Source organism: Apium graveolens, chromosome 10 (assembly GCF_009905375.1).
Source record: "Apium graveolens cultivar Ventura chromosome 10, ASM990537v1, whole genome shotgun sequence".
Lineage (NCBI taxonomy): Eukaryota > Viridiplantae > Streptophyta > Magnoliopsida > Apiales > Apiaceae > Apium > Apium graveolens.
The window spans coordinates 189,437,249-189,449,922 of NC_133656.1; the positions used below are offsets into that span (position 1 = coordinate 189,437,249).

The following is a 12,674-nucleotide window of genomic DNA, read 5'->3' on the forward strand; positions in this document are numbered from 1 at the left end:
TTCTTCTGAGGCATGACCTTCTTGATCTTCTTCCAGATAGAATTCTTAGGCTTGACACTGTTTATATAAAAAGACTCCAGTCTGCTCCTTTGACATTTTTACAGACTTTAAGTGTTACAAGTAAAAAATACAAATTTAGATAACAATACAACTTACTTAGGGTTGACAAATTGTCTTAGTCTTGTTAAGGTACAAGCATGTCTTGCACAACAAATATTATCTACCTTATGATCTGCTTTTTGAGCCAGCCACGGTTCTCGTGTTGCCACTAATTTTGACCATCACCAATGACCCATCTAAAGCCTTTTTTCAGAAATGCTTTTGCTTGCCAAATACTGGTCCATATAAAGCTATCTTTCACTCCTTTCCTTGCTTCTAGTATATGCCCCTCTGGGAAGTATTTTGCTTTGAGAATGCGAGAAACTAGAAAATTTGGATTTTGAATATATTTCCAGATGTGTTTACCCATTAAAGCCAAGTAAACTACTAAACCCCATACCTCATCTACAATTAGCACCACTCATTTCATCTCAAGACAACCATCGAATTCCTTTACTGTTGTTTGAGCCCGAGTTCCACCAGTAAGCATTAAACATCCTTTCAATTTCCTGGAGTAGAGATTTAAGAAGAAGAAAGCAGGTCATATAGTAAGAAGGCAGGGATTGAGCTACATTTTTAATCAAGATCGCCTTTCCTGCCCATGATATTGGTTTTGCTTTCCAACCATCTATTCTTTTAGTGACACGCTCCTTCAAAAAACCAAAAAGTCTCTTCTTAGATCTCCCTATCAAGGACGGAAGCCCCAGATAATTACTAGTCGTGATGTCCTTATACACTCCTAAGATTGCAGAGATTTCCTCCTGCTTGTCGCGTCTCACATTCGAACTATTGAACACCCCTGACTTCAAAAAATTAACTGCCTGTCCCGAGGCTGTTGCATAATTCTCCAGAATGCTTTTAATATGAGTAGCTTCTTCTGTCGTAACATTAAAAAAGAGGAAACTATCGTCGGCGAAGAGAAAATGAGTGATTTCAGGGGCATTAGGGCTTATACGACAGCCATGAATCTTCCCTTCCTCAACTGCTTTGTCTAAAGAGTTCGATAGGCCTTCAACACAAAAAAGAAACAAATAGGGAGAAAGAGGATCTCCTTGACGAAGACCTCTTTTCGGAGTAATCGGACCAACTGTCATACCATTGAAGCAAACCTCATAGGAAACTATAGTTACACATCTCATGACCCAACTAATCCACTTATTACAGAAGCCCAAATCTTTCATTCTTTGCTTTAAAAAATCTCAATCCACTCTATCATACGCTTTACTGATGTCAAATTTTAGGGCAACCTCCCCGTTCTGACCTCGCTTTTTACCTCTCATATGGTGGATAAATTCATACGCCACTACCACATTATATATGATGCACCGCCCTGGCACAAACGCTGACTGCTGCTTCGAAATTAAGCCTGGCAGAATTGTCTTTAATCTGTTGGCGAGTACCTTTGCCAAAATCTTGTACAAGACGTTGCACAAAACTATAGGTCGCAAATCCTTTAAACAGCAAACATTGTCCTTTTTCGGAATTAAAACGACATTAGTATTGTTCAAGTCCGCCGGAAATGAATTTCCATGCAACCAGCTTTTGCAACACTCAAAAACCTCCTTCTCTAACACTTTCCAGAAATTTTGATAAAAGGCTGGATTTAACCCATTGGGACCAGATACTTTGTCAGGGTGCATCTGGCTCATGGCAGCTGTAAACTCCTCAAAGGTCACCTCAGCAGTTAGTTGCTCATTCTGGGCTTGATTTATAGCTCTAGGACTGCTAGTCTGATCCCTCACATTACTTTCTCCTAGAACAACAAAGACATTTCTAAAATACTCAAGCACCAACTCACACATACCTTCCTCTGTATCCACTCGATTACCTTCATCTGTCGTCAGAAAGTTGATGCGGTTTGCTTTCTTCCTAGCAGCGGCACTTGCATAAAAAAACTTAGTGTTTTCATCACCCTCTTTGAGCCAAAATTGCTTCGCTCTTTGTTTCCAGTAAAGCTCTTCATATAAGAGAATTTCATTAAGACGATCTCATGCTGCTAGAAATTCTTTAACCCCCTGAGTATCATTTTTGTCACGCAGAGAATCTACCAAAGCCTTGTGAACTTTGACTTTCTCTTTAAATTTATTAAAAAAATGTCTGCCCCATTTTTGCATATACGTGACACAGCAACGAGCTTAGGAAAAAGATGTGAAGGAGGGAGTTCCTCCCGTTACTTAGTGACATCTTTAATAAACGATGGCTCTTTAAGCCACGTATTTTCAAATTTGAATCTCAAAGACTTTTTAGGGATAACTATATTAAATAAATCTAAAAAAAATAGCATCATGATCTGAAGCGCGGTAGTAATAAGAATAATGTTAGTTTGCAAGTTTAAAAATATAATAAAGATAGTAATAAGAGTAACGTTAGTTTGCAAGTTTAAGAATATAATAAAACATACATAATTAAAATAAAAAAAATTCAAACATTTAGTGTGATAAAAATGAAATGTGTTTTTTTCAGAAAAAAAAAAAAGAAAAGAAATAGCGCAGCACCTCCTAAAAATGCTTTATACTATACAAACATGTGTGAGTGTGACACACACAGTGATACGCCGGAAGAGAAAAAGACGGCACCGGTGCCGGGGAGGAGTTTGCCGGAAAAAATTTCCGCCGATTTGAAAGTATAGAAAACGCATATAAATGAAGGTATAATCTGTTCCTCTTTTCACGCACAATCCCTGTAGTTTTCGAGTCATGAGCTTGTGATTGTCTAGATGTGTGCGTATAGATGTAATTTTCATCGATAGTAGTAGTGTTTATGATCAATTGTGCTTTAAATTGACTAATTTAGTCAGATATGTATATATTAGGGTGTCGAATGTTCCGGTGCCGGATAATTTGCCGGAGAATGTCGTCGGAGACGTCGAGGATTCGGTGAAGTGTATTGAGCGTAGAAGCTGTTCTGATTTGCTAAATACGGTTAAATTTCTAATCCAAGCTTATGTATTTATAGAATCGGTGCGTATGTTAGTTTCTTTAGTTTTGATGATTATACAAGTGTGTTATTGATATGTAATCTAAGTTCATGATCGTGTATGTTAATAATTCGTGAATGTTGATTTAGTTTTCATCGATGAATTACTTGGATAGTGATTGGATCGAGTTGTATGTCGATTGGTTGTGACTTGTGAACTAGTGATGATTATGGAACGTTTTCATTTGGTTTGCTTATTTTAGTGTATTTCCATAATCACTTGTTGAGATGTGTCCGGATGAATAGAATTCTTAATTAATGATTTAACCTTGCTGGTTATAAAACACGATGTTGTGCTAAGCAAAATGCAGCAACTAGGCTTAGAGTCACTCGGTTTTTTTTGTTATACTGGTTTTGTTATGCCTATCTTTTTTTGTTAGTTTTTAGAGGTATTTTGACATTGGAATAGTTCTTAGTTCAGTTCTTGGTAAAACTAACAAGTGAGGGACCAATTGCAAGCTATAAGGCTTCATTAAAGATTTTACCAAACTAAATCTCCTAAATTAGTTAACGGTTCAGTTATCCTCATATAAACAAATGGGGAATGATGCTTATGTTGAATTATTCTGTTAACAAGGTCTGACCGGAAGGTGCTTTAAATAAAGATAGATAAACTTCTTAAGATAAACCGTCTTATATTATCTACTTAGGGGATTACAAATGATTAATTGCACTATTTATGATTTTGCAAATGAAGGTCTCACTGTGGCTGCGGTTTGCAGATCAGAAGCGAAGGGTTTAGACTTTAGACCGTGAGCTATATTCTGGTACAGCAATCTTGGTTTAAGATTTGGACAGGAGGTCTCATATAGATTATTTCTAAAATGTCCCTGATCCTCTTGGTATCGTAAGAGTCTATTAAATATGTAACAAATTCCAAAACAAGTAAGTCCATTTTACATTATTGATATAATATTATTATTGATATAAGTTATTGTGCTTTGTAAAAAGAGAGTATAATTTCATGTTCTACAGTGAACATTTTTATTTAGTTTGATAAATACTACTTAATTAACCCCTCTCTTGACTTTGGTTACAGAGTGTAGGTTAAAGAATTCTGTAAAAAGGTTGGGATTCTTGAAGTTGAAGGAAGCCAGCATCAGTAAGATAAGAAACAAAGAGCAAAATATTACTTATTGCAAAGAAGGTGCTGAGGTTAGTGGTCATTAATGTGGAAATATCAACTAAAATGGAGTGCTTCCTGGTTTATGCATATGCGGAGGTTGTTGGTTAGCTCTAATAGGCCTACGTCACTAACAATAATTTTGTGGCTTTCTATTTTCTGTGTTAGTCTCTCTGTAGAAGTAACTTGCAACTTCCAACATTATGTCGTGATCTTTGTATATGGTGGGGGGGGAGGGTTTCTGATTCCGGGGCGGAGCCGGATGATGCGAGAGTCTCACATACGGTTCCTTTGAGAAGGTGTAGCACCACCACCTATCAGGCCTGACGAGGGTCCACAGAGCTGCATCCCTACTCACCTGGTCCATGCACAATGCTCACTCTTCTCTTTCATGTGATACCTTGGTAGTAGCAGCGAATAAAAGCAAGAACGGGCTTGCCTCTTGACAAGCTTACTTCTTGGAGGCTGGATTTGAACCTACAATCCTCAGATCATGAGTCTGATGAGTTATTTTGTTGGAATCCATTTTTTCTGCTTGCAATAGAATGATGGTTCTTAGTAGTACTTCCACAATTTGATACATGTTGTTCTACATACACGTCCGATTATGGTTAGTAGTACTTCCACAATTTGATATATGTTGTTGCTCTAGATACACGTCTGATTATGGTTATTATTAGATCAGTAAAGTGCAAACATGTCAGAAATTACAATGTATATAATAAGATCATGCGAGCATACAGAATTACATTTTTATCGGGACACCAAAAATCGTAATTATATCCTGTGTTGGTGTTAAAAGAGTAACTTGTGCTATTAGTTTATGTTTTTGATATTGTGTTTTCATCAATATATCGTTTATTCGTGGGTGTACACAGAGCAGTTACAAATGGAACAGAGACAAAGATGTTTAGTGAAACATTTTTAACTTCACTCATACTGTCATACATGATCTGGACTCTGGAGCACGAGTGAACATATTGCAGACAAGAGGCGGACCTACGAAGTTGTGGTTGCACCTGGGATAAACAATAATAATTTTTTTAAATTTAATTTAATAAAACCTTCATCAATTTAAATGTTTTGTTAAAGTTCTGTAACATATCAATCAATCGTTTTTATAATATTAATTTAGTCTGTACTATTCGAGCAATTTTGAATTCAAGTAATGTAATAATGTGATATTCGACTGATTTCCAACCAAACACAAACAAATAATTCAAATTTAACCATCATAAATCACGCGCATGATTTACTTAATATTCATATATAATTTTATCTTTTCTTAAAATCAATGTTTTAGCTATGATTATGGAATAACGTGCATTAACTTAAATCTTGCATGTAGTTATTCCCGATATTTTTTTTTTGATTTCCAACTAATCACAAACAAAAATAAAAAAACTCCGTGTGATTTACTTTATCCTCGGATTTGGCCGTAACTTTGGTTTAATTAACGTGTTAATTATCATTTCAGACAACTATACAATTAACATAAATCACGCGCATGATTTATCTAATCTTTATATTTAACTACATCTTTTCGTATAATTAATGTATTAGCTTTAATTATAGCATAATGCACATTAACTTAAATCTTGCATTTAATTAATGATAATTATATTTTTCGATTTCCAGCCAATCACAAACAAAAATTTAAATTTAACCAATCATAAATCACACGCATGATTTATTTTATCTTCAGATTTGACTATATCTTCTCATTTAATTAATGTGTTACCTATCATTTCTGACAACTATAAAATTAACATAAGTTATGCACATGATTTACTTATCTTTTCGTATAATTAATGTGTTAATTTTGATTATGGCATAATGCGCATTAACAAATTTGGCATGTGATTAATCCTGATAATTATGTCTTCATTTCCATCCAATCACATTGACCAATCATAAATCACACGCTTGATTTATTTAATATTTATATTTGACTGTATCTTTTCGTTTTAGTAATGTGTTAGCTCTCATTTCTGACCATTATACGATTAACCTAAATCTTGCGTGTAATTAATATTGACTACTATTATTTGTAAGAAAGATAAATAATTTTACACCATAATCAACTCACATTAATTTATATTTAGTGGCTTATGAGTTTTGACAATTCATAATCGATTCGATTTATGTAACCTTATGATATTTGATATAAAATAAATTTAATCAATCAGAAATAAAAAGCATCTTCAAAATGCAATTATTGCATCATTTAATCAACGTGAATTATGTTGAGAACTATTTTTATCCTATATAAAGAACTCTACACATATTTTTACCTCATATTCAAAAATTCTCCCAACAACAAACACTTTCGCTCATCATCTGCATAATGTAAGGTTCTCTCTTCAGTCATATTTTTTCTTTCAAAACCGATAAGACTATCATCAAAATATGTTTGAGTAGGATGTGGCATGGATTCAACATCACAACGGGTGAGTTGAAAGGCTTGTATCTCATCTTCCACGATGATGTACTGATTCAAACACATTATACATATATTATATCACAATTTATTATATATATGTGACATACTATAGTTAAATTAATTGGACGGTCACTCAGTATTCTTTACCTCTGATGTTGTTGAATATGGTGAAGCAGCAAATACAAAGTATCATGCTAAAATAATTGCAGAGAATATGCTAGATCTTAGTTACATGGATGTAAGGATTTTTTTTTCTAATTAATGAAGTTTTTATATTTTTTAAATATGGGTACGATGCATGTTAATCTATCTGTGAATATTTAGAGATCCGGCTCCATAAAATATAAACTAACAGAAAAAGAGGGAACTTCTTCGTCTCATACTGATCCAACAAAGATGACACCATATTTCGTCAAGTCCACAAATAAAGGAGTTAAACATCAGCCAGTCCCATGGTCCTTGACGACGATGTTATTTTAGATGTGAAAGGTAACTCCGACAAAATATATATGATTAATAAATTATCAAATATTGTTCGTTATATATATTTGGTATTTCAATCTGCTAAGTCTGTTTTATCTTTGTTTCAGAAAGGTTAAAAGGACCCGGTGCACAAGGAAGTTCAACGAATAAAGAGTTCATCATTTTAAAGTAGTAGAATAAAGTAGTCAATTAATACATTCCTAAATATGTTTCGAAAGATTTTTATTATGACTATTGTGTTTCGTTACATTTCATGTGTAGTTATAATTTGAGTTAGATTCCTTATTTATCATAATGATTCAAGTTTTGCTTACTTTACTATTCTACTTGCAATTTATATTAACTATATTCAGCTAATACAAGACCAAAACTGAAAAAGGAAACTTTTTTGCGGCAATAGCAATTTTTTTCATTTCTCTTTTACAATTCATTCCTTAACTATTTTTTTGTTGTTTAGGCAATTATATTTTCGTGATGACAGTGTAAATTAATACAAAATTAAAGCAAAAAATTATTTGTGTATTTTACACTTCAATCTAAACTAATTTTTTAAAATTTTAGTAATTAGTATATTGGTAATTGTTACCTAAGTTTTTTGCTAAATAATTGATATGTAAATTGATATAAATTGAAATCAAAAGTTTTCGTGTCTATTCTACACTTCATTTCTTAAATAATTTTCAAAAATTAATGTAGTCAGTATCTTGGTTATTAAGAATGTAATAGTCTTATTTGTATTACTATGATTTTCACAATTTTATGAAATCAAGAGAAAATTGACAATTACGTCTCACATAATTTTAGAAAGATGCCCCAAATCAAGAGAAAAGTGACAATTACATCTCACCTAAAACATAATGATAATAAGTTAACTAATATGCAAAATATAAGCAGAAGATTATATCTGCTTTCTATGCTTCATTCCTAATCTTCATTCATAAACTAATTTTGTAAAATTATATCAATTCATATCTTCGTGATTGTTGTGTAAGTTGATATAAAATAAAATCAAAAAGATTACATGTATGTTTAACACTGCATTCCTTAATTAATTTTAGGAACTAAGTGCAATTAGTATCTTAGTGATTAAGAATGTAATAATCTTTTCAAATTTACTATGACTATAACAATTTTAATCTTAATTTTACGCCTAACCTATTTCTATAAAGATTTATAAAATTAAATCAAAAGTGACAAACTGCACATAACCAATATTTATAGAGATAACCCGTAAAGTAATAAAAAAATATAAGCATAAGATTATATGTGGTTTCTACGCTTCCTTTCTAAACTAATTTATTATAATTTTAGCAAAATTTGTATCTTCGTGATTGTTTTGTAAACTATTATAAAATAAAAGCAAAAATGATTACATGTTTGTTCTATACTGCATTCCTGAATTAAATTTAGGAATTTAGTGCAATTACTATATTGACAACTATGAATGTAATAAACTTTTCAAAAGTATTATGACTATAACAATTGTATGCTTAAATTTACAGCTCGCCTATTTTTATAAAGGTTTATGAAATTTAAGAGTAATCTGATGACTACATCTCACATGTTTTTATAATAGTAACCTATTAATTAATATACAAAATTAAAATAAGAGATTATATGTATTTTCCACTCTTCATTCGGAAACCAATTTGTTTAAATCTACGTAATTAGTATCTTACTGATTATTGTGTAAATTGATAAAAAATGAAAAACAATTTTTTTCATATATGTTTGTTAGGTCACACAACACTATAGAAGGGGGTTGAATATAGTGTTTATACAATCAAATCGATTTATCAACACAAGTATGTAACAGTAATCAAGTATATTCAATATAATAAACTATGTTACAATAGAACAGTTGTTCTCTCTCAGTGATGAACAATATCAATAAGAGCTACTAGGTTACAATGTATAATCTTCCTCGTGAATGATAACACATATAGTGTAAACCCTAAGTTATGTTTAGATAGTACACAGTTACAAGATATCTTCTAATTGATATGGAATATAATTATGTCTCCTAAAATATATTAATCAATATTATCTTCTACAAGTCTTCTAGTCTTCTAACTCTTCACACATATCTTCTATTGTTTTAGTCACGATCCTTTCCTATAAATCAGCTGCTTTCCTTATCTGAAGTATCCGCACTTAACTCCTGATATAAATCCTGACGGCCTTAAGTTCTGATATAAGTTCTGACTTCAGTAAGTTCTGATTTCCAGTAAGTCCTGATATTAAGTTCTGAAACTAAACACAACATATTAGACATGACATCTTAAATATATCTAACAATCTCCCCCAACTTGTAAATTACGAAAAATATACAAGTTAATAGATTTGATGATGTCAAAAATATTTAAGTACAAATGCAATGAGAGTTTAATTAGACAACTAACTACAACTTACAGTCCTTGTAGCTTTTACCAATTTTATTGAGTCAATCTGAATCCAAAGTGATCCTTGACAAAGTTTGATATCAGCTTCTCTTCTGCATTCCTAAGGACTTGAGTTATTGTAGCTTTGACTTGCTTCATCTCTTCATCTTGACTTCCAATCTGATAGATTGCAGTCCTAAGTGCTGAGATATGATTTATTTCCAATCCATCACCAAGTCTGATTACTCTTGGATGAGGTGAGTCTTCATTATAGCACAGACATTTCTCTTTCAAAATAACTTCAAGCTTAGCAGAATCCTTCTTCATGGGAATTTCACTTCCATCATCTTCAACTATATTTGGAACAAATTCTGCAACCCTTGATCCAGAGATTCTGGCTTTATCTCTTATGGTCTTCATAATAAAATTTGACCATCTCCTGGTAATCTCAGACTTTATCTCCAAAAGATAATGAAAGAATTGAAGTTCTTTCAGAGATTATGTATGTTCTTCCATCTTCAAGAAATAGAATCAGCTTTTCTTTGACATTACTTTTATCATGAGCATCCGGTACCACTTGAACATATATAACCTTATCAAGGTGTTTCTGTGTAACTTCTTCAAGAGGTTTGTCAGTCAATAAGAATGGATCTCTAGCAAGTACTTCAACTCCTGTCTTGATTTTGGCTTCTTCAGAACCTAATCCAGCTTTGTCTCTTGCTTCTCTGGCTTTCAATCCAACAGTCATGAAATCAGATAACAATTGACTTTTCTTAGGATCTGATGGATTAACATTCTTCCATAGGAGTTTTCTCTTATCAGTAACTGTCAATTTGTTCAAATCAACTTGAGCACTATCAGAGGTTGATATCTTGATGACTTGATCAGAATTTGTTATTTCTTTTGTAGCTTGCTGTTCTTCACTCTGAACAACTTGAGCTATGTCAGAGGTTGTCTTAGATTCTTCTGTTATCTTCCTTCTTTTCAGAGTTTCAACAGTTTCATCTTCAGCAGCTATATCATCAAAAACTTGAACCATTTTGCACACTGGTTTCATCAGGATTTGAGGAATCTTTATCTCCCGTGTCTTTATTGGTTCATCAATCTTTCCTTTCCCTTTATCCTTGGGATCAACTTGTGTTCTTGTCTTGGGCTTTGAAGCCTCAGAGCTTTCCTTGATCACAATGCCTTTTGTCTTAGGCCTTGGAGGTTTCTTTGTATCAGAAGCTTAGACTTAAGATTTGTCTTCTCAGCTGCAAATCTAGCTTCTTCCTCTTTTAAAGCCTCTAAATCCAATCCTGGATTATGCTTGAGAAATAGTCTTCTAGGAATTTCTTCATCAAGTGTCTGAATCTTGGGATCTTTATAATAGACTGTAGTCTCCCTTCCCTTAAGCTTCAAAGTTTGCAAAAACTTCTGAGAGTCTTGACTATCACCTTGAATGAGAAGATCAGAACTTGATATCAGATTTTGATTATCAGAACTTGCTATCAGAGCTTGAGCATTTACAGCTTCAGAATTTGTCTTCTTCTGTGTAGAAGATTTGCTAGAGTCAGAAATTAGTTTCCTTGAAGAAACTTTGTTGCTTTGCCCTTGACCTTGACCCTTGCTAGGGTTTCCCTGATCATCTTCTTTATCATCCTTTTTCTTCAGTACTTGACTAGTTGAGCATTTGGACTTCACTACATTCTCCCTCTTTTTGGCATCATCTGGTAGGAGTAAAGATAGAAGAAGTTCTACTGAAGATTGGATTTCATTCAGTTGAGCTTGTTGAGAGGCTTGATTCTGCAAGACCTCAGTCAGTTGGGCCTGTTGCTTTTCTTGAACTTTATCAATAGCCTATACTTTATCATTAATAGGTCTGATAAACTTGTTCTTGTCTAGCTTGATCATCAGGTCCAGCTTATCAGCATTTTCCTATAGCTTATCAACCTTGGCATGAGTAATGAAGTGTTGACCTTGAAGGCTTTTAGTACTGAGAGCTGTGACTTTAAGTTGAGCTTTAAAGTCAGAATTTATCATCAACTTATCAGCTTTAGCAATATGATCTGACAGAACTTTGGAGCTTGGAATGAAATCAGATTTATTCCACTTCTTGGTCCATTCAACTCCTCTGTGAGTTTCTTCCCATGGAACAGGAGCAGCTTGTTCAACAAACTTTTTAATCAGTGTCTCGTTTCCAAGAACTTGAGCTGTAGTGTTAACTGGAGCTGACTCTACAAAACTTGCAAGAAACTCATCATCTTCTGAAAACACAAGTGTGTGTGTGGCTGTTGGAGATTTTGGTACAACTTCATCTGTTTCCACACCCAGAATTGGAGTAGTTGGTATGCCAGCTTTTAGTGGAGAAAGAGGTGGAGTTATCACTTGTCCTTGTGGTGCTTCCAGAAACAGGACAGAAGGAATATGCAGCTTATGAATATCAATTTCAGGACTTAATCCTGAATCTTCAACTTGAACATTTTCTTTGATAGGAGAGACAGGAGGTGTGATCAATGTGTCTGGAACAGTATTTTTAGATTGAGGTGGAGGTGGCAAGGCTTCAATCACTATTGGTCCCGATGAGATCAGAGATTCCTGATCCCCTTTCTCAGCTTCTTGAGCATCCTCAGAGTGAGGTTGTGACATATGCCTTCCTGCTCTCATTTTCTTTGATCTCATGGATGGTGGAGGAGTTGCTTGAGTAGCATCAGAACTTGAAGTTCTTTTCCTCTTTAAAATATCAGAACCCTCAGCTTCAGTTTCCTTCTGATGAGTTATCTTTTCAGCTGCTACCTCCTATTGAAAATTTTCTTTTTCAGCTTCTAGTGTCACAGGTTTTGATGCATGAACCTGGACTTGCTCCTCTTCATCTGATTCATCCCTAAGAGTCATCTTTCTTCTCCTTGGTGGAGATTTAGGAACAAATTTTGCTCTTGATGGTTTAGGTTTAGATGTTGTAGCAGATGGTTGTGGTTAAGAAGATTGTGCAGGTTGGAAATAAGTTCTGATGGTAGGCTGTGGTTGAGGTTGAGAGGATTGAGCTGGTCGTGTATTGGTTGTAGGTACTGATGGAGGTTGAGCTGGTGCTACATCAGGATATATGGTACTGTATGTGAGAGGATCAAAATTTACTAAGAACTGTTTGACTGATTGAGGAATTTAGAGGGGTCTTAGTATAGTCTTCTTA

General features: G+C 33.7%; 1 long non-coding RNA gene across 4 annotated transcripts; it reads left to right on the forward strand.

Moving 5' to 3' along the window:
- Positions 1-2,599: 2,599 nt before the first annotated feature.
- LOC141688999 (uncharacterized) lies at positions 2,600-4,928 on the forward strand. Of its 4 annotated transcripts, none has more exons than XR_012562209.1 (4): positions 2,600-2,747; positions 2,912-3,059; positions 3,773-3,960; positions 4,115-4,928. It is a non-coding gene; the product is annotated as an uncharacterized LOC141688999 (long non-coding RNA). The 4 variants fall into 4 exon arrangements; XR_012562211.1 differs by having other exon boundaries at positions 3,798-3,960; XR_012562208.1 differs by having other exon boundaries at positions 2,912-3,020.
- Positions 4,929-12,674: the final 7,746 nt, after the last annotated feature.